The sequence below is a fragment of the Symphalangus syndactylus genome, chromosome 7 (assembly GCF_028878055.3).
Source record: "Symphalangus syndactylus isolate Jambi chromosome 7, NHGRI_mSymSyn1-v2.1_pri, whole genome shotgun sequence".
NCBI classification, from domain to species: Eukaryota; Metazoa; Chordata; class Mammalia; order Primates; family Hylobatidae; genus Symphalangus; species Symphalangus syndactylus.
In genome coordinates, this window is record NC_072429.2 from 132,583,816 (window position 1) to 132,605,879 (window position 22,064).

At 46.0% G+C, this 22,064-nt stretch overlaps 1 non-coding gene across 1 annotated transcript; it reads right to left on the minus strand.

Annotated features, from left to right (window-relative positions):
- Window positions 1-4,270: 4,270 nt before the first annotated feature.
- Window positions 4,271-4,398, minus strand: LOC129487089 (small nucleolar RNA SNORA40). The gene has a single exon (XR_008659214.1). It is a non-coding gene; the product is annotated as a small nucleolar RNA SNORA40 (small nucleolar RNA).
- Window positions 4,399-22,064: the final 17,666 nt, after the last annotated feature.

Here is a 22,064-nt window from a genome sequence, read left to right on the forward strand (position 1 = left end):
CTGGCCCATGAGGGCTACAACGTGCAGTGAACTGTCCATGACCAAGCACAGTAACCTGGAGAGAAGAACCCGTGACCACCTCAGTGCACTCCAGTAGCCCCCTGGGGACTCTGCCCTCTGGGGCAGAGGAGGGTAGTGGGCAGAGGCCAGACGGAAGACAGGGGTGTAGCCAGGCAGCCTGTGTTGGTGTTCTGGCTATGCTGTCTGCTGCCACCAGGACAGCTTGCCCACATGTTTAGCTCTCGGTTTCCTCATTTGTAAACAGGGATGATGATCACAGTGCCCAGCTCACCGGGTGGTTGTTAGGATGAAATGTGACAACATGTGTAAGGTAATTAGCATAACATCTGGGCCAGAGGACAATCTCGGTAAATATTCACTGTTTTTGTCATTATTATTTCCCTCTTCTTTGAGGCTGGAGACTCCAGGATCCACTGTGCCCTTTGGACAGATTAATCAGCCCTGGCCTGTCAGGCATATTCTAGGAGCTGGGGGAATAGACACAGAGCCAAGTGGGTTTTTTTCATGAGCAGCTTAGAACTACTGAATGACTAAGTAAATCTTTTTCTGCCAGGCAATGATGGGCATATTAGCACACGTTGGTGGTGCTGCATCGTCACTTTTTGCTTGTGTGTGTGTGTGTGTTTTTTTTTTTTAAAGAGCCTTGCTCTTGTCACCCAGGCTGAAGTGCAGCGGTCCAAGCTCTGCTCACTGCAAACTCTGCCTCCCAGGTTCAAGAGATTCTCCTGTCTCAGCTTCCCAAGGAGCTGGGATTACAGATGTTTGCCACCACCCCTGGCTAACTTTTGTATTTTTAGTAGAGACGGGGTTTCACCGTGTTGGCCAGGCTAATCTCGATCTCCTGATCTCAAGGGATCTGCGCTCCTAGGCCTCCCAAAGTGCTGGGATTACAGGTGTGAGCCACTGCACCTGGCTGCCTGTGAGTGTTCCCCTCCAGCCCCCCAGACAGTGGTCCCTTGAGGTCAGGACCTGGATTTTATTCATCTTGTGCCCTTTGTGCCCAGGACAGAGCTGGTCACAAAATGGGCAACTTACACTCAAGGACTTCGGGTTTGGCCTTTTGCTTTCTGCAAGTCTTGCCCTCACCTGGACTTGGCCTCTGTGGGAAGAGCAGGCAGGCCCCAGTGAACATCAGCAGTGCTTTTTCCTAGAAGAAGTTCCTGAGCTGCAGGCCTCTCATAAATGAGAGAGGAAGACTACATGGGTTTAGAGATTGAGGCCTCGGGGATGATTTTACAAAATTCTGAAATGTTCCAGGGATGGAATCTTCTCAGGATGGTTCATGGGGTCGGGGTCACTTGGAACAGGGCCTAGATCTGGACATCCCATTGTGGAAGAGCCTGTTGCACCCTGTCCTGTCTGTGCCCAGGGATTTCTGTGTCCCTCTCCTAGAAGCAGGGCCAGCCCTGGCTGCTGTCCAGCGAGGCCACTCCTGACACCTGTTGCATTTGCCCAGCAGTGAGTGGGGAGTGACAGTTTTTGCTCTTACGCAGGCACAAGTGGGCCCTGTGTGCAAGGCCAGATTGGCCTGAGGCCCGGGCTAACTTTCCAGCACCATCTCCCCTCTGTCCTCCTGTCTTAGAGTTAGGCCCAACCTGAGTTCAGTTCCCAGCTTTGTTTTCATCACAGGTCAACTAGCCTCTCTAAACCTTATTCTTCACCTGAAAAAAAAAAAAAAAGAAAAAGAAAAAATCCCAGAGGCTTTTACTACCCTCCTGAGGCTGCTATGAGGACCAGATGGGAGAAGATGTCCAAAGCACAGACCCCAGGGTCAACACCACAGAGAAAGGGTTGGGTGGTTTCTTTCCCTTTCTCAGCTCCCAGCACAAAATGTGTCTCAGTACACGAGCGGCTCTTGTGCATCTCCTGCTGGACTCAAGTTGCTCCCTCCCTCCGGGGCGTGCATCTTCCATCTCCCCTAGAGAAACTGTGCTGAGTCTCAAGCTCCAATCCCTCTGTAAAGCCTTCTATGCCCGGCCCAAGCAGAACTGATGGCTCCCTTCTTTGTGGCCTGGGCCTTTGGTAGACCCAACAGAAGATTTCCCTGCAGGTCTAAAATCTGGCATTTTCTGTATTGCTAGGATTTCCAGAGTTTAGGCATTTTTAACTGAAACCCTGCCCAAGGGTACTAAAAGCTTCTTTAAGCATATGAGGTAGATATTTGCACACCAGTGTATACACACAAATGCAAGTCAATATTTTAAAACATTATTTCCAGTACAGGTCTTATAAATGACAAACATTCACCTCTCCCGGTAAGTAGCACCCATCTGTCGTTATTTATAGCTCAGCAGAACACACACATCCTGTGTGTCACTCATCAAAGCAAATTTCCTGTCCTTTCTTTTTTCTGACATTACTAAACTATGATTTACGATAACAAAATATGCATCTTTCTATTGTGTAAAAATTTGGATGAAATCCCAGCGTGGAGAACAAAGATTGATTTGAGCCCTGACATTCAGAAGAGAAGTGCAGGCCCCACCTGTGGAAGGCGGAAGGGGCTGGTGCATGGCAGTGCCTTCCTACAGTGCAGGTAGGAGGAGGCCAGTGACTCTTGAGGGAGGTTCCAAGAGGTCAAGAGGTGTTGAGGTGGGAGATCCAGAGTTAGGCTCTAAGAGAACCTCACTAGAGATAGGAGGAGGAGAAAGACGGCTGAGCACCATCAGGGCGGATGCTTGTGAGCCTCTGTACACCGGGTTGTGAGAGTGTGGAGTACTGGAGAACCTGGCAGACATGTCCCAGGGTCCTGGGGCAAACATGGAACACAGACAGGTGGCACCTCTCACCTGGAGAAGGGAGAAGTTGGAGACAAGCGGAGCTGCGAGGAGACAGGGGGAGTGTTGTGTGAGCTGTATGAGGCAAGGATAGATAGATGGGTTTCCTGTGCAGCCTACTCAAAAGGGCTGCCCGCTAGGTGTGTGGAACCCAGAAGAAGGTAGCTGCAGGGGGACTGGCCAAGACAGAAGCTGAATGCAGGTCCTCAAGTGTCGGGACATGGTTTGGTGCAGGGATGCTTGTCGGGGTCTCTAGAGAACCAGTTCAAGGGGCAGCAACTGTGAGCCTGACGAGCAGACACCCACTGCACCAGCTAAGTGGAAAGGCTTTTGTCTCTTCTGTCTTTCATCCTCGTTCCTCTTAGCTCCTGACCCCGAAGGGCCCAGAGGCAGCAGAGAGAGTGGGAGCCACAGCTAGGGGAGTGCCCAAACCCACTTGTTCCTGGCCTCTTGCTGCTGGTTCCCAAGGCAGAGGGCAGCCTGGCTGACTCGATTTGCATGAGATAGAAGTTTAAATATTACTCTTAAGTAATATTTTTTATTTTTTTTAAATTTAAAGTCAATAAATTTTTATTCAAGGAATTCCATGTTGTGATTTCTTCCACTGTCCATCAAGGTCACTTTAGACCCTCTAAAGAGCTGGCGCCAAAAGATTTATCTTCAAGTTAGCCCTTTTTAACGAAACTGAGGCTTACTTTAATCCAGTTGTCCTGTCAGTCCATAGTTCTTTTATTTTGGCTTCTTTCATCTCATTTTAATATATAAATACTGATGAAGACTTCAAAATTCATCAAGAATCTTTGGGATCTATTTTCTTCAGCCAATTTACTTTAGAGTCATTTTTACTGTAGGTGGGTGGATCTTCCTGGTTCTCAATTTGACACCCTGTCTTAACATGAATGAGTTCAAATCATATTAATTCCTAAGCGATCACACTCAAGAAGAGTACAGATGTGTGGAATATGCCAATACTTTTAACTCCAGATGTCATGTTCTCAAGATAAAAGCCTTTAAAACAGAAAGCCATCATATGTATCAAGTCAACGTGAAATTGGAATACAAAATTAATACGGCTGAGGAGTTCCCTCGTATCCCATGCTGTTTAACTATCTATTCTACAGTCCTGGAATCAATCTTTTTTTTTTTTTAATTAAGAGACAGGGCCTGTCTCTTACCCAGTGGTGCCATCAAAGCTCTGTGCAGCCTCCAACTCCTGGGCTCAATCCTCTTGCCTCAGCCTCCCCTTCCTGAGTAGCTGCAACTATAGGCACACGCCCTAATACTCAGCTAATTTTTAAATTTTTGTGGAGATGAGGTATTTGTTACTTTCTTGCCCAGGCTATTCTTGAACTCCTGGCTTCAAGCAAAACTCCCACCTCGGTGTGGGGATTGCAGGCATGAGCCACTGTGCCTGTCCTGGAACCAACCCTTATGGCTACCAACTCCCATCAGTTAACTGTCTCAGGTATCATAATTTCCCTTCTTATATGTATTAAAACTCATACTGAACAATGAGTTCTGGGTTGCAAAAGAGGATTTGTTTTTTGCACTTATCCATATGTCTTTGTCCACAAGTTAAACAAAAACATACATAAGTGCAGAAGGAATATTTAAATATTACTCATCAAAGTACATTTCTTGTCTTTTTTCCCTAAAATTACTAAAATATGATTTATGATAACAAAATACTGTTTTTCTATCGTGTTAGAATTTGGATGAAATCCTAGTATGGAGAACAAAGATTGACCAGAACTCTAACATGCAGGCTGGGCACAGTGGCTCACGCCTGTAATCCTAGCACTTTGAGAGGCTGAGGCAGTCTAATCACTTGAGGTCAGGAGTGCAAGACCAGCCTGGCCAAGACGGTGAAACCCCGTCTCTACTAAAAATACAAAAATTAGCCAGTGTGGTGGACACACACCTGTAATCCCAGCTAGTTGGGAGGCTGAGGCAGGGGAATCGTTTGAACCTGGGAGGAGGATGTTGCAGTGAACCAAGACTGTGCCACTGCACTCCAGCCTAGGTGACAGAGCGAGACCCTATCAAAAAAAAAAAAAAAAAAAAAAAGAGCCCTGACACCCTGACATTCAGAAGAAAAGTACAGGCCCCACCCATGGAAGGCGGAAGGGACTGTTCCCTGGTGGTGTCTTCCTACAGCACAGACAGGAGACCAGTGACTCATTGGGGAGGCTCTGAACTGTGACTCTTAAGTAATACTTAAACTTCCACCTCAAGCAAATTGAGCCAAGCCAGTCAGGCTGCCCTCTGACTCAGATGTTCCTGAAGGGGAGCTTGAAGCCATGGTTTCTGCTGGAGCTGTCACTCGTGAGTGGGGAGGGCAGTGAAGACAGGCTGCATCTGAAGAAGTCTATTTTGTAATTGTACCTTATCAAATTCAGCCATTCAATAGAGTCATTACCAAATGTCGATAATAAGAGCATCCACCCTGAGTGAGTCTACTCTTTGGATGCTTCCAGTTTTAGGCTCTGGGATATTCAAACATGTCTATTACAGCATGTGTCCATTTACAAAGTTTGCATTGTTTTCATGCCCTCCTGAAACACGACTTTGGCGATTCCAGTGTGCTATGTGGATGTGAGAATGACAAGTGAGCTGACAAGTGAGGGGGAGATGGGACCTCGAACAGCAGGAAGAGCTCCTGGATGCTGTCAGGGCAGAGGGCGCTGAGTCACATAAGACAGGATCCTAGTCAAACCTGGAGCGGTCAGGGGAGGCTTCTTGGAAGAGTAGATTTCTAAGTTGATTTCCCGCTCACAAAAAGGAATTATTCAGGAAGAGAAGAGAGCACACGCATAGACCTGGAGGTGAGAAAGCCACGGGGTTTGGGGGAAGTGTCCCACATGGCTGGAACATGAAGTGAAAGCTGAAAGGTGTGGGAGGGGCAGGAGTGGTGAGCTGGGGGTGGGTGCCAGGTCTACTCAGTCCTTCTTTAGCATTCCACCTCCTGGTGGCAGGTCCCTTCTGCTGGAGACAGACTTATGAAGGCACTTGACAAGGCCAGATTGCGTTGCCAAAAGAACACTCCAGCAACAATGGATGGTGTGGGATGGGAAGCGAAGAGGCAGCGAGGCTAATTCTAGAGGGTGGGAAACAAGATAGGCCACAGGTGCAATAATCCAGGAGGGAGAAAGGGCCTGAGCTAAGGAGGTGGTAATGGGCACAGAATAGATGAGGTTGGGAAGTAGGCGTTACTTATCCCATTTACAGAGGAGAAAAGTGGCTTTTGGAGAAGACAGGAAACTTATTCATAGTCATAAAATTAAATTAGATGATTTTATTCTTATTCCTATGATCGTTGGAGAGAAAGACGTAGAAAAAAGGGACCAAAGAGGCAGAAAACAACTGAAAGGAAAAATCAATATAATTTCATCAACAGAAGCATGAATTCATCAATGCATCCACAGGTTTATTGAGAGACTTCTGTGCGTGTCATAACAAAATACGGGAGATCAGTGCATGTAAAACTAAACCCAGTCCTTGGCTAATCCCATTTCTGACTCAATCTCCTCAACTACCTAAGATTTAATTATTTTCATGTTGTCATATTTCTATCCCAATAAAGAGGACGACATTGTCTGTGCAAATAATTTTTTTTTTTTTTGACCAAGTCTTGCTCTGCCCAGGTTGGAGTGCAGTGGTACAATCTCAGTTCACTGCAACCTCCGCCTCTGGGTTCAAGCAATTCTCTTGTCTCAGCCTCCCGAGCAGCTGGGACTACAGGCAGCTGCCACCACGCCTGGCTAATTTTTGTACTTTCAGTAGAGACGGGATTTCACCTTGTTGGTCAGGCTGATCTAGAACACCTGATCTCAGGTGATCCACCCTCCTTGGCCTCCCAAAGTGCTGGGATTACAAATGTGAGCCACCACACCTGGCCTGTACAAAAGTTTAACATAAATGAGTTTCCCTGTAGAAACAGAATGCCCCTCTCCCCAGAGGTCTTCAAATGATTATGAATTATAAAATTCTGGTATTCCGTTGACCCTATATATATATATATATATATATATTTTTTTTTTTTTTTTTTCCCTAGGGAGTAAGATATTTGGAGATGAGCTTCAGGAGTAGCAAGCTGGGTGTAAGTAGGGAAGCCGCGATTCATTTTGCTAGTCATTACCTTTTAATCTCAATATACTTACACTTCTAATTGGCATCATAAAATGTCTCTGGAGACCAGAGAAGCCCAAAACACTTAACAGCTATCATGGTCCTGGATACAAAATAATAAGCTGAAAAAAACTTCAGTTTAAAAAACATGCTTTTCCTTAAATGGTAAAATCCATTAGAATACATGGAAAGGAGCTCTCATTTAATACACACCTTCTATGAGCCAGATGTATTGCATATATTGTTCTGAAAATGATTCTCAAAACAGGATTCTAAGAGAGACAATATTACTCTCATTTTAAAAGGACAAAATTGAGGCTCAAGAGATTTGAGTGACATACTCAGAGTCAAGCTGTTATAAAGTAGACCAATGTGACCCCAGAGCAAATGCTGTACTCATGACGCTCTACTCATGACACTCTACTCATTTCTGACCAGGGCCACTGTCACATGGTAGGTTGTTGGTTTATGGGTTCAGCAGCAGTGGAGAAATTTAGGTAGGATGCAAGGAAGGACCTGCTGAGCATTAAATGGTAGAATGGATAGATAAGTAATAGATGGTTGCTATCATTTAGACATTTGTCTGCCAAGCCTCATGTTGAAATTTGATCCCCAATGTTGAAGGTGGGGCCTAAAGGAGGTGTTTGTGTTGTGAGGGTGGATCCCTCATGAATGTCTTGGTGCTGTCGTCTTGGTGATAAGTTATTGCTTTATTAATTCCTGCAAGAGCTGGTGGCTAAAAAGAGCCTGGCACCTCCCCATCCCTTAACCCTTGCTTCCTTTCTCACCATGTGATTTTTGCACAGCCAGCTCCCTTTCCCCTTCCACCATTAGTGGAAGCAGCTGGAGGACCTCACCAGAAGCAGATGCCAGTGCCGTGATTCTTGTATAACCTGCAGAACTGTGAGCCAAATAAACCTCTTTTCTTTATCAATTATCCAGCCTCAAGTATTCCTTTATAGCAATGCAAAATGAACTAAGACAATAGCCTTTGCTTATTATTTTGATTATGACTATAGGTGTTTGCCACAGCTGTTTCCTTGCTAAAAGTTTTGTAACACTGTGTTGTTTTACTGATATATCTCTATCATTATAATTATTAATAATGTGCTAGACATTGTAATATTAACAATTACAAAGATTTTTAATCTGGCAAAGATGGTCTCTTTCTATTGTAACAAACTCTTTAAAACAGGTATTATAATTTCATCTAAATAATAAGGAACCTGAATCTCAGAGATGCCAACTGACTTGGCCAGGGCCACACCATGTGAATACAACTCTCTATTCTGGGAGCTGATGTCTTTTGCAATGTCAAGAGAAACCGAATATGAACTTTCCTCCCATGACGGCAGGAAGATGAATGAAATAACCCATTAGTTGTCCATTAAGTCTTTGTTCTTTAAAAGTAAGATAGTGGAAGTCCAATGACAGTTTCCAAATCATAAAATTATGTCTAAAGATCAGACATGGACCTGACTTACCAGAGCAGAACCTGAGTGGGATACTGGTGTTGGGAGTGAGGATCAAGGAAGCAACTTCTTGTAACTTTTCTGCACTCAAAGATGACTCTTACAGCCTTCTCCTAAGAGGGATACCCTCTTCTGCAGGTCAGAAGGGCCTTCACATCCCTCAGTGCTGGCCCAAGGTCCATGGTCAACAAGAAGCCTCCCTTTTCCTGACTCCCCACCTCCTGGGGTGGCCAGTCCTACCAAATCCAAGTTGAGAGGACTGGATGCAGCCTGCTCTTCTGCCCCTTGCCCCACCCTGTCACTGCCCTGGTTCAGCTTCATCTTCCTACTTGAGCCTGTGACACACTAATTTATCTTCCCCATGCTGCCACACTCATCCTTTTAAATAGAGTGTTTTTAGTCTTATAGTCAATAAATACACATTCATTCTAGAAAATCTGGAAGGTACCCCACAAATCATTTCAGAGGAAAAAGCAAAATCAGATTTTGGATAATTTCCTTCCAATTATTATGAGAGGAACATCGTTGTGATAGCTAGAATTAAGTTATCAGTTGCTACTAGGGCAGGAGGCCACTGGAGCCCAGGGAGATAGGAGCTCAGAGGAGGAAGGCAAATGAGAAACCGAGTCATCCTTCCCCACCTCCCCCACCCACAGGGAATCAAGATGTGGGGCATTATAGTTAAATGTTTTCTTCTATGTACAGCCAGAATGTCCCTAAAACCAGGAGGAGGAACTCTCAGTGGAAGACTATTATTTGTTCGAAATATTTTCTTGAATCCATCCATGCAAGAAGACTGTACTTCCCACTGATATAACGTTTGACCATGTGATTTGCTTTGGCCAATCAAATTTAGGTGCAATTAATGTATATCAACTCTGATCGATGTTTTAAGGTTTTCTCTTTTTCTTCTCACTGTCATGAGGCAGGTTTGTGCTAGATAGGGGCTGCTCCTTAGTCCTGGAATAAAGAGGTGTGGAGCAGAGATGTTGCCCATGTGCACCTTGAGATGAATATGATTGCAAGCAAGAAATAAATCTTAGTTGCTGCAATCCACCAAGATTCTGGGGGTCATTTGATCCTTCAGCATAAGCTAAGCTAACTGATACACCTCTGTTGATGGCGGAGCCAGTCATGCAAGGTGGTTACCCTCAGAAGATCTAAAAGCTGAGGACTAGGAACATTAAAAATAAAACATTAGTATTATGCAGTTCAAGCAGACATAGTGGTGGCAGTGGTGATACAGGGGTACAACATTCTGGGAGAGAGCTGCTCTTGTTAAAATGGTGGTTACTCTAAAGAGGACCAAGAAGATGACATACACCATTAACAATGTGAGCCACCATTTATATGGTGCTTCCTGTGTGCCAACAGCCCTGCAAAGTGAAATTACAGGCATGATATCATTTGATCCTTCCCCAAGTTCTAGAAGGGGGATATCCACGATTAGCAGCATTTTAAAGCTCAAGAAATTGAAGCTTAGGGAAATTAGTAACTGGCACACTCACGTAGCTCATACACAGTAGAGCAGTAATTCGTGTCCAGGTCTCTCTGATGCCAGCATCTACCTACTCATAATGGGCAGATTCCTGGCCAGGTTACCTGCAGGGCTGCCCATTAAATGGTAGCTCCTGGCCAGGACCTTGCGGGGAGGGAGGTCGCAGCGGGCAAGTTTCGTTAGAGCAAATTGCACTCCTGGCGTACCCAGAAAGCACAGGCTGTCCATCTTTCATTCTGAGAGAAACCCCTCAAAGCAAAGTTTGGTGGGTTTGTCACAGTTGCCAAGGCCTGGATCTGAACTACAGGAGAGGCAAGAGGCTCCAGAAATTTAAATCATATCCACTCATGCTCTCAAGATATTTTTGAGATTGTAAAAGGAAATCAAATCTATGAATTATAATCAGTTGGAGTGTGAGTGGAAGGAATCCAGCTGGAGCTTGTTTTTGCGAGGGAGAGAGAGAGAGAGTTACTGGGAAGCTACCGAGGCAGTTCCCAGAACCAGGGACGGGAATATGGCAGGTCTTGGGAACATGAAAGTCAGAAGCCAGAGCCTGAAAAACAACGGGATTCTTTCTAACTTACTCTTAGTGCTGCCTCTTTGGAAAATAGCTTCTTTCTTTTCGGCTTCAGCCTCACCCAGCTGCCATCAACTCTCAAGCTCTCACACCTCATGTTTCAACCACCTGGAAAGGGTCGTCTCAGTTTCTTTTCCAGAAACCATGTGGAAAAGACTTCAAAGTGGTGCAGTCTGATTCATGGGTCCATACCTAAGCGGTGGACAGTAGCCTGGCGTGTGGTCATGTTGCACACGTGGCAGCGTTTATGTTACTGAGCTCATGAAGCGGAAGGTTCCAAATGAACAGCTGAGGATGGGGTGGGCAACTCCATAAAGATTCAATTGACATGTGCACCAGAGAATATTTGGACCAAACAGAAAATAATTTGAACCAAACACAAAGAATCCTATCTTCCAGAGGCAACAAACTGGAATATCCTAGCATGTTTCTTTATTATTATTATTATTATTTGAGGCTGAGTCTTGCTCTGTCGCCCATGCTGGAGTGCAGTGGCACAATCTCCGCTCACTGCAACCTCTGCCTCCCGGGTTCAAGCGATCCTGCCTCAGCCTCCTGAGTAGCTGGGATTACAGGTGCCTGCCACCATGCCCAGCTAATTTTTGTATTTTTAGTAGGTGCCTGCCACCATGCCCAGCTAATTTTTGTATTTTTAGTAGAGATGGGGTTTCACCACGTTGGTCAGGCTGGTCTCGAACTCCTGACCTCATGATCCACCTGCCTGCACCTCCCAAAGTGCTGGGACTACAGGCGTGAGCCACTGTTCCTGGACTATCATATTTTTGGAGTACAGAGTTTTACTACATGGTTGAAACTGTATGGCATATACTAAGTTAAAGTGTAGTTAGCAGAGACAAATTCTAGGCCTTAGGTTGAAGATGACATGAAGAGGGTTTCATTGTCAGAGGCTATTCAGCACCAAGGGGTTCATTTGTTTTTCCAATTAAAAACTAGACCCAAAGCACAAAGTAAAAACTCAGTACATCAGTGATAAGTTTAAAGTCTCAGTGCATGTGCTTATGCCAAGGGATCACTTTAACACACTGAACTTAACACTCTCTTCCCCTGGCCGATTCTTTGTTGCTCTCAGCTAAAATCCTAACTCCTCCACACAGCAAACATGGTCTTTTGTCACCTTGCCCTTACGCCCTGCTTCATTCTGAAACTCTAGGCAGATTCAGCTGACTGAAGTGTGCTCACTGATTTAACTTACTTATTCATTCATCACACATTTATTAAGATAAGCAATGCAGATACAGAAATTAGTAAGACTTCTTTTTGCTTGAGAAGCTCACAGCCTAACAGGGAAGGAAAATGAGTAATCAGGAAATATCTACAAGGTGACAAATACCAGGATAAAGGGAAGCCCAGGGTGCTTGCAGCCATGCAAACCCTTGAAGAACTTGCAGGGGTTTTCAATGAGGAAGTGAGGAAGATGTAATTGTACTTGCCTCACAGAGCCAATAGCTAGTATATATATCATAGTCTTTTGCTGTTCCAATATTTCCATGAAACTGGCACCAAGACTTTAGTGCCAACTCCCCTGTGGACTGGCCCTCCTCTTTGCTGTCCATTTCTACAGTATCCTCAGTCCCCAGTAGAGGAAGTGGCACGGAAGAAAGAGGAGCACCTTTGCTTCATAGTCACTGTCACCCCCTGCTTTCCTGGGCCTGCTCCAGCTCGTGCTGCCCATGGGGTTGGCATCAATCCTGCTGTTTCCTCCAGCCCACCCCACCCCCCGCAACCCCGCCGCCCCATTTTCAATGCCCACCAATATTGCTAGATGTAATGAGTCAGGCCTGCCTGCCACACTCCTGGGCTGTTATGCTATTGTCCAAATTGACATCTCACTTTTCCAGTTGTTGAGTTGCCTTCTGCGTGTGTAATTGCAAAAAGGGATCTTCTTCCTTTTGGGTTCACTGCTTATTTAATCCTAGAGTCACAGTAAGAAAATGCGTCTAGTCAGCGAAATTAATTATGGAGAACATTTAGTGCCTCTGCCGAGGTGTTTGTGCAGAGATCGTTCTGAGTGTAGCAGAGAAAACAGGCTCCTGATTCTCAGCTGAACAGGAATTGAGTGAGTAAGTCTTAGAGTCAGGCAGGTCCCTGGACTTCAGCATTAGGTGGGAGTGTGTGTGCGTGGTCTGTCTTTGGATGTGTGCACATCTCTGTGTGTCCATGCATGTGTGTGCAGGTATGCTTTCATAGATACTTGGGGGCCTGAGGACTGGCTTGCCTGTAGGTGACTCTGCAAGCACAAAGGATTCAGGAAGGTGAGAATTCATTCACTCATACATTTATTTACCAGCAGCAAAAGTATATTGGATGACTACTCTGTATCAGGTTTTATGTTTAGGTGTTGGGGATTTAAAAATGAGTAACTTGAGATTTCTACCCTCAACCAAGACCTAGTCAAGAGCAGGGCTTCTCAACTTAGCACAATTGATATTTTGGAACAGTGAATCCTTTGTTAGGGACAGGAGTTTGTTTTGGGCACTACAGGATGCTTACCAGCATTCCAACTCTCTACCCACTCAACACAAGCAGGAACCAACCCGCTACCCTGCAGTTGTGACTATCAGAAATGCCCCTTAGAGATCCCAAATGTCACCTAGGGGGCAAAATCACCTCCAGTTATGAAGCAGTTATAAAAAATGTTGAAGCAGGTAATTTTGATAAGGTAAAGGGAGTCAAATTTAAAGGAGATCTTCACCGATGCTTGGGAGTTAAGAGGAGAGGGGGTAAGGAAGCACAGGAAGGTTGAAAAGGAAGATAATATCATCACAGGTGACTATAGCCAATTGGTAAGCCAAGCTCCAGACACAGGGCTCCTCTGTAGATGGCAGGACAGGACAAGATGGGATGGAACAGCGCTGGGCCTGAGTAAAGACAGAGCTCAGTTGCTCACTTGGTGCAGGGTAGGGCCCATGTCATGGAAGCTCAAATATCAGGCGCTCCCATCCAGGGTGGGGTCTGGGGTGGGGTGTGTGTGCAGGGCACAGGGAGAAGAAGGGAATGAATTCACATTACTGCAATCATAGGAGAAGGAAAACCAGAGAGGGAAGGGAAGCCCACTGTCCTTCTGAGATGGACTTCAAGTGAGCTTCAAGGGGATGGATAGGTATGCTTTTGGCCATCATCTGACAGTGGTGTCATGCACGATACCTGCATGGCCTCCATTGATAAGTGGAAAGCATGTGGCTCTTAGTAGGTGGCCATTAAGCCAGAGGAGGGTGATATAGTTTGGATATTTGTCCCTGCCCAAATTTCTTGTTGAACTGTAATCTCCAGTGTTGGAGGTAGATTCTGGTGGGAGGCGTTGGGGTCATGGGGGTGGATCCCTCATGAATGGCTTGGGCCATCCCTTTGGTGATAAGTGAGCTCTTGCTCTGAGTTCAGACAAGATCTGGTTGTTTAAGTCTGTGTCACCTTCCCCTGTACTCTGTCTTGCTTGCTCCTGCTTTTGCCTTGTGACATACCTGTTCCCCCTTTGTCTTCCACCATGATTGAAAACTCCATGAGGCTTCAACAGAAACTGAACAGATGCCAGCACCATGCTTCTTGTACAGCCTGCAGAGCCATGAACCAATTAAACTTCTTTTCTTTATAAATTACCCAGTTGCAGGTATAGCAATTGAGAACAAACCAATACCGTGGGCTGAGCAGATTCCAAATCTCCAGTCTGGATGCTGGTGGAGATTTCCACTTCCTTGTGTGAACTGTGAGATAAGGTTGCCTGATGATGGAGAGTTGCCATCACAGCCTGCTGTGTATTCATCCTCTGCTTGGGGCCACAGAGTTGCTATTTTAGGTTCTCTGTCTCCCTCCCATCTGTTTCCACCCAGAAGACTGCAGGGCGACCCCTCCCTATTGCATCCTGAGAGTGGTTCCTGTTTTCTAAATGCTCTGGCAATGACATCACACCAGGGTGGTTTGATCTCAGGCCTGTGAAGGTCACACCAACTAGGGCAGAGGTCACATCAACTGGGGGCCGGGGCAGGTGTCACCTGTCACTGGGGGGGAAAGGCGGGCCCCTGGAAGGAGCCCAGCAGGCAGAAGTGACTGGATTTACTCTGTTTTGACTTTTCTCTTTTTAACATGAAGATGTCTGTGGTTATAAAAAGAAGGTAACGCATGACTCCTCCCCGTGGCCCCCGGTTGTGAATGGGCCCCATCTACTTGAAATGCTGCTTTTGATTTTTATTTCGTAGACGGGTTAGGATGAGTGCAGGTGGATTCCTCAAGGAGATCCCACAGGCTTAGAGGAAAAGTCCCCTTCCTTATCCCAAAGTCACAGTGCTCCTGTGGGTGGGTGAGGTAGGTGTAAGATCCGTGCCGGGGGCTCCATGAGGGTTCTAGTGGGCGGTCAGTTCCAGGGAAAGTGCCCCCTTAGAGCTGCTGAGAGCTGCACAGTTTACTCTGCTCAGAGTAACAAAGTGGGGGACCCCATAGGCCTGGGAGATACCCACACAGTCTGTGCAGGGCAGAGGGCAATATGGCCCCCATATCTGCCTGCCTATCTGGGACCAAAACTGTTCCTGGCACATAGCAGGTGCTCAGACGACGTGACAACATTGTACTAAACAGACCCAACTGATCTACTCTAATCCAAGTCACTAACTCCTTGTGTAATCTTGGAAGAGCCTCGCTGTTCCCAGCTGAAAAGCAGGGATCTCAAGAACATTAACCTTGGACTGTTTTAAAGTTTAAATGAGAAACGGACATAGACACTCTTTATGAACTTTAACAAAAGATTAGAAAGCTGCCTCTCAGTTGCTACTGTGCAACTCTTCCAAATGTTAATTTAGAGTCTGAAAAATGCCAGTTTCCCCATGGGAATTGCTCAATTCTAATAGTTTTCTATGCTGTACAAACATACATTATCTGCCTAGGGCCCGGTAAAGCTATTTTCATCTTGAATGAAAAAAGTTAGAGCTTGTAAATATTTTAATTTTTCCTGAAATGCCTTTTGTGTTAATACAGGTTGTTCTGAATGTATTAGAATGTCAGTATCTGGAGACAACGTATGGAAAGGGAACAAGCTGGTGGGGAGGGAGCAGAATTTGTTCTCTGAAAGTCAGACTGTTTAGTTCCCTGGTATTCTCCTTAGTTATTGGCTAACAACATTTTCAAATCTCCAGTATGTCCCAGCAATACTTGACGGAAACAGGGCTCTAGTTTTAGGCTCTCTTGAGGCTGAAATGCAGGTGGCTAAGGAGGGGGTCAGAGAGTATATTGCAGCTTCCTCTTGCTGCTGTAACAAATGACCATGAACTTAGTGGTTTGAAAGACACAAATTCATCTTTTTGCAGTTCTGCAGGGGAAAAGTCTAAAATCAAGGTGTGGGCGGAGCCACATTCCTCCTGGATGCTCTAGGGGCAAATCTGCTTCCTTCCCTTGTCCGGCCTCTAGAGGCAGCCTGTCTTCCTTGGCTCATGGCCACATCACTCTAACTTTGTTTCTGCTTCTTTGACTTCGGCCCTCCTGCTTCCTTCTTATAAGGTCCTTTGTGATGACATTGGGCCTATCCAGATAATCCAGGGTAATTTCCTATTTGCAAAGTCGCTTTGTGTTATGTACTGAACGCTTGTGCTCCCTCAATATCCGTATGTCGAAGCCCTAACCCTCGATGTGACAGTCTTTGGAGATGGGGCCTTTGGAAGGTTAGCGTTTACACTGGATCATGAGAGTGGGCCCTCACAATGGGATTAGTGGCCTTGCGACAGCGAGCACAGAAAGATTGCCATGTAAGGATGCAACAAGAGGAGAGCCAGCCATCTGCAAGCCAGGAACAGAGGGCTCTGGTGGGTGGTCAGTTACAGGGAAACCTGCCCTCTTGGATCCACTGAGAGATGGACAGTTTGCTCCGCTCAGAGCAACAAAGAAGCAGGACCCCATACGGCTGGGAGATACACACGCAGTCTGTGCAGAGCAGAGGGCCACATGGTCTTTATATCTGCCCCCCTATGTGGGACCAGAACTGTTCCTGGCACACACCAGGTGCCCAGACAGCATTGCATTAAATGGAGCTCACTGATCTAGTCTAATCCGAGTCACTAACCCCTTGTGTAATCTTGGAAGAGCCTCACTGTTCCCATCTCTAAAGTGGGCATCTTAAGAACATCAACCTTGAACTGTTGCTACCAGAAACTGAGTCAGCTGGCACCTTGACCTTGGACTTTCCAGGCTCCAGAACTAAGAAAAAACAAATTTGTTTTTAAGCCACACAGTCCATGGTATGTTGTTAAGGCAGCCTGAGCAGACTAAGACACCATGGAAGGACACAGAGTCACAGGTTCTGATGAGGGATTAGGACATGTACATCTTCAGGTGGCCTTTATTCAGCCCCCCACAGGGCATTGTTTCCAGGCAGCCCCAGGGCGAGGTAGGCTTGGGCAGGTAGCCTGGCCCAGAGAAGCTTCTGTCAGCATTAAGGTGGAAGGTCTCAGGCTGATCCGCACTAATGGGGATCTCACTTCCTTACATCTTGCTTCCATCCCTGGCCTCCATGTCTCTGGAATGAGTCTCAGAGACAAAGAAGTCCTTGTTCATTCTTCTGCTCACTGAGGTGGAAACCCACATGCCTGGGAGATGCTTGGTCTGTGCAGGGCAGAGAGCCACACGGTCTTCATCTCTGTGTCCTCTCCAACCCCAGGGACAAAACTGTGCCTGGCACATACCAGGTGCTCAGACTCCCACCAGGTTGGAGTCAGGCACAGGCCGTGAGGTGAATCCTCTGAGGGCTCCAATTTAAAACTTGGGGACTGGGTACTCTCATACTCCACCCCCACCCAGCTCTTGCCATCTTTCCATCGTTCACTTATTCATACATTTATTTGATGGGTATCATTGGGTGCCTACTCTGTGCTAGGCACTCTTCTACGGGCTAGAGATACATCAGTGAGCAAACCAGGTTAATAATTAACGTTTGTGCAATAAGCCCACGTATCATTGACGGCCCCCACTTAGAAGTTCTTAGTTCCTTTCATCACTAGGAAATGGAGGCCAATGAAAAAGGCACAAAAAAAGAAAAAAAAAAAAAAAGAAAAAGAAAAGAAAAAAGAAAAGAAAGAAAAAATAAAAAGAAAAAAGCCAAACAGTTCTTTGTTTCCCAAGGTCTCCTGGTAACTGGGGCCACCAATCCTCTTCTATGCAGACCCAGCTTCCTGCACCCTCTGCTCTTCCTGCAGAGAGCTCATTCTAACCCACAAACCTGATCCTGCCAGATCCTTGCTTCAAAGGCTCCCCATCATGGGCAGTACAGAGTCTGCAGTCGTGGGCAAAGTCAAGGTCGCCATGGCTTAACCTCTGCTTCCCTCCTGATGCCCCCACTTCTGACTCATTTTTCTGCATCCCCATGGCACCTCATATCTTATCTCTGCTATGGCACCTCTCCCTTCAGCAACACCGGGATTCTGAACTGCTGATACAGAAAGAGCGCTCCAGGACTGTCCTCAGCATCTGTATTCACATCCTCTGGCAGGTTTCTCCTACCAAGCTGCTGGGCTGTGGGAGGTTCACCTGACCCCCATGTTAGGGTCCCGGTTTGCTGCATCATGGACTTCATCGGGGGCTGAGTTTGCTGGTGAGTAGTACTTGATGCCGTGGGGTCTGGAGTCAGCAAGACCTAAAATGTAGACCAGATTCCACTCCTGACTGGCTGAGATGGACAAACCACTTCAACTTCTTCACCTAGGAAGAGGGAATAGTGATCCCCATCTCTAATGAACCTTAGGGACACTGGATCCAACCACGTTTTCTGTTTTTGAGCAAATTAGGTCAATTTCCTCATCTCTGCAATGGGAAGCATGAAAGGGCTCTTGGGATGAATGGAGCTAATATGAGCACAATGCATGACACATGGAAGGTGCTCCGTAGATGAAAGTTATGATTGCATAATTACGTTTGTTGGTCTCACGGATGTTCTGTATTTTGCCATTCATCTGAGCCTCTACAAGCAAAGTGTTCAACGGCCACAGCAGAAACTACTCTGGTTGTGCCTGAAATAATAAGACAATCTCCCTGTATCTGAGTTAGCACTGGTTATATGCACATTTGCCGTTTTAAATTTCTGCAAACTCTGAGTGAAGAGACGGATTTCTTTCTCAGATAGCATCTAAACAACCACCTGGTAGCCAGAATTTGCCCAATTTGAGCTCATCAAACACATTCATTCTCAAGATCCCTTTCCATTTGAATTCAACTATCATTCACAGACACCCTCCAGTGCTCGGGGCTGTTTGGTAGACTTTTCATGCCACGTGGATTTAACGCCGGTGGCCGCCGGCGGGTCAGGTGTTAGTCTCATCATCTGACAGGGGAGGAAACGGAGCCATGGACAGATGCTCATTCCACCAGGCCTGGTCTTCCAGAGATGAGTGAGGGCAGAGACGGGGCCTGGGGAAACTGCAGACAGGCATCGCTGGGTAAAGTCCTTTGCTGCTCTTTGTCTGATGTCAGAAACACAGAGAAGCCCGGATCAGGAGCCAACAAGAGCACATTTTCCAGGTGGGAGAGTGATTTTGGTCTCCTCACTTCTACAACTGAATCAAATGCATCTATTACCTCACCCTGGTGATCATGGTTTTCATTTCTTCTTTGAAAATGCGTCTGGAGCAATAGCAATTTGATAAGATTCATTGCTGAAATGAAAACTCCAAGGAGGTGAAATTAGAAAATACCTTCCGGGCTAGAGTGGAGTTTCTTGCAGTAGAGCTGGCCTGCTGCTTGGACAATGCTGGGGTTTAGTGGATGTGGATGAGGAAGGGGCACGGTGCAGACCCCCAACTCCATTCACAACTGGCATTGGCACAGAGTCCTTGGCCTCCCTGCCACACACACACACACACACACACACAATCTTACGAAGGTTGTATTTTCATCTCTTCTATTCTCAGGCTTTTGTTTTGAGAGATGATAGGAGACCATAGTTGTACAAAGATAGCAACTGTCTTGAAACAGAGACACTGTATAATCCTGAGCAGAGAAATGATGGCTGACCTTTAGAAGAAGGGAAGAGGCATGAGCAGAGAGAAGCCTCTAGAAGTGGATGGGTGGATAGATCAATAGAAATTGAAGGACAGGCTTTCAAGCTGGACTTGCAGGTTTAGGTCCTGCTCGTCACCTCCCTAGAGGTATGACCTTGGGAAAGGTACTTACCTTTCTGTGTCTCAGTGAACTCATCTGTGAAGTGGGGGTAATAATAATAGCACCTGACTCATCACATTACTTAGGACTGAATATGAGGAAGTTTAGAAAAAGGAATCTGTTTACAGCAATGCCTGGCATATAGCAAGTGTTAAGAAAATGTGAACTCTTATTACAAGTGAATTGACGTATCTAAGTAAAGCTGACAAAAGCTAAGAACACTGAGACCTAGAAGGGTTTGTCATTTGTGTAGTCTCAAGATGACTCTTGAAAGAATATCTATGATGCATCTCCACTTCTGGACAGTCAGAAGGAAGATGTAGGAGGGGGTGTATTATTCTATTTGCATAATGCTGTAAAGAACTGTCCACGGCTGGGTAATTTATAAAGAAAAGAGAGGTTTAATTGACTCACAGTTCAGCATGGCTGGGGAGGGCTCAGGAAACTTACAATCATGTTCCAAGGGGAAGGGGAAGCAAGGCACCTTCATAAGGCGGCATGAAGTAGAAGTGCCAAGCAAAGCGGGGAAGGGCGCCTTATAAAAACATCAGATCTCAGGATAACTCACTCACTATCATGAGAACAGCACGGGGGGAAACTGCTCCCATGATTCTATGGCCTCCACCTGGTCTTTCCCTTAACACACGGGAATTATGGGAATTATGGAGGTTATGGGGATTATAATTCAAGATGAGATTTTGGGTGGGGACACAGCCAAACCATATCAAGGGGGGACATGGAGTCAGCCTCCAGGGACTTTGCCTGCATGAGAGGAAGGGTCAAGTGTAGCCCAGGTGGAGAGGATGAGGTGTTGAAGTTTTTTTAGCATACTCTAGAGTGGTATAAAATGGGGCCCAAATCCTGGCATTCATAACAGTATGTTATTTAGAGTGGGAAGGGACCTTTGCCAGCCTTTAATCCAGCCTCTTCTTGTTTTCTATTTTAGAGCTGAGGCGATAGACTCAGAGGTGCTAAGGGACTTGTGCAAAGACACAAAGCCTGTGGGTGGTCACAGGCAACACGTGGGCCCTGGGGACCTCCTCTCCCGGAGCACACGATTCTTGAGCTGAACCTCGGATTTTTCCTCCTCCATTACCAACCCCACAGGCTATAGGGCACCCCCACCACAGCATGCAGAGGCAGTTCCCACAAGGCCTAAGGACCACATGCCTAATGAAGACATGGTTCTTGAAAAGTCAGTGATCTTTCCCTCCCCAACTAATTATGAATATCAGAAAACCTTAAGTGCAGTCCTGGCTAGAAACCATAAATAAACCCATTTTCCTGACCCTCCTTCCCTCTGGGTTATTTTATTATAGAGATGCATTTGGTTACTGAGCAAGAGACAGACAAACAGAAAGACTTTCTTCTTCCACGAAGGCCTTATCTGCTTTAATTCTCAAATTTGGTCGTGAATTCTCAGTGGATGGGTTCTGAGACGGGGCATTGCCGTGATCAGGTTGGAGGGAGACACATGGTTTGGAGTGTGCGTGTTAGGGGTGATCCTGCTTGGCCGGGTGAGGAGGACAAGTCTCTGGGCTGCGTTGCAGGGTGGATCCTAGGACTGAGATGACCCTCCTGGTTCCCAGGCTGAACCTCAGATTCCTCCTTCACCACCAGCCCCACAGGCTTTGGGGCCCTGGCACCACAGTGTGCAGAGGTGGTCCCCCTGAGGCCTAAGGACCACATTCCTAATTAAGTCTCAAGCTGTGTGAGAAGGACTAGGGCTGCCTGGAAGAACAGCTCTGCCACTCTGAATGGCTCTTCTGCAGCTGCAATCCCCTGCAAGGCTGCCCTCGTGATCAGCCACCTCACGTGGCAGGGGCGTGGGGCAGGTGGGCCCTCTACACCGTCTCATCAACCCCTGTCCCTCTCTGTCTTCATTCTGACCTTCTTGGTTATTTAATTTTTGTTTCTCTCCCTTTCCTTTTCATGCTTATTTTTGCCCTTAATATGGATTGCTCCTCAATATTAGGACCGTGGAATTGGTTTTCTGTGATGCGGTTCCCCAAGAATTGAAAAAGAGATCATAAAGTTACTCAGAAGAGGCAAATGTGTGATTCTAGAATGTAGGGCTTTATAGGAAAAAAGAACGAGGGTGGCTGAAGTCCTTAAGTGCAAAGATGAATGCCTTCATATATAAATTAAATTACATTAAAAATAAAATAATCTTAAAATGTATACATTTCTATATAACTAAAATGTGACTATTTTAAAATTCATGTATGTATATTAATAAAAATTATTAAGACAATAAAGATAGACTACAGGTAACAAAGTGTGAATAGGATTTTCTGTACTTGAAGATTGCAAGAAAAATAAAAACCAATTACACATGGAATACCCATTTAGCATCCTTTGTGCCCTGAACATCCAAGAGTTTCCTCTTCTGAAGCCTGAAGGAGGCGTTCACAAATGCGGTTTGTAGTAATTAACATTGTTCT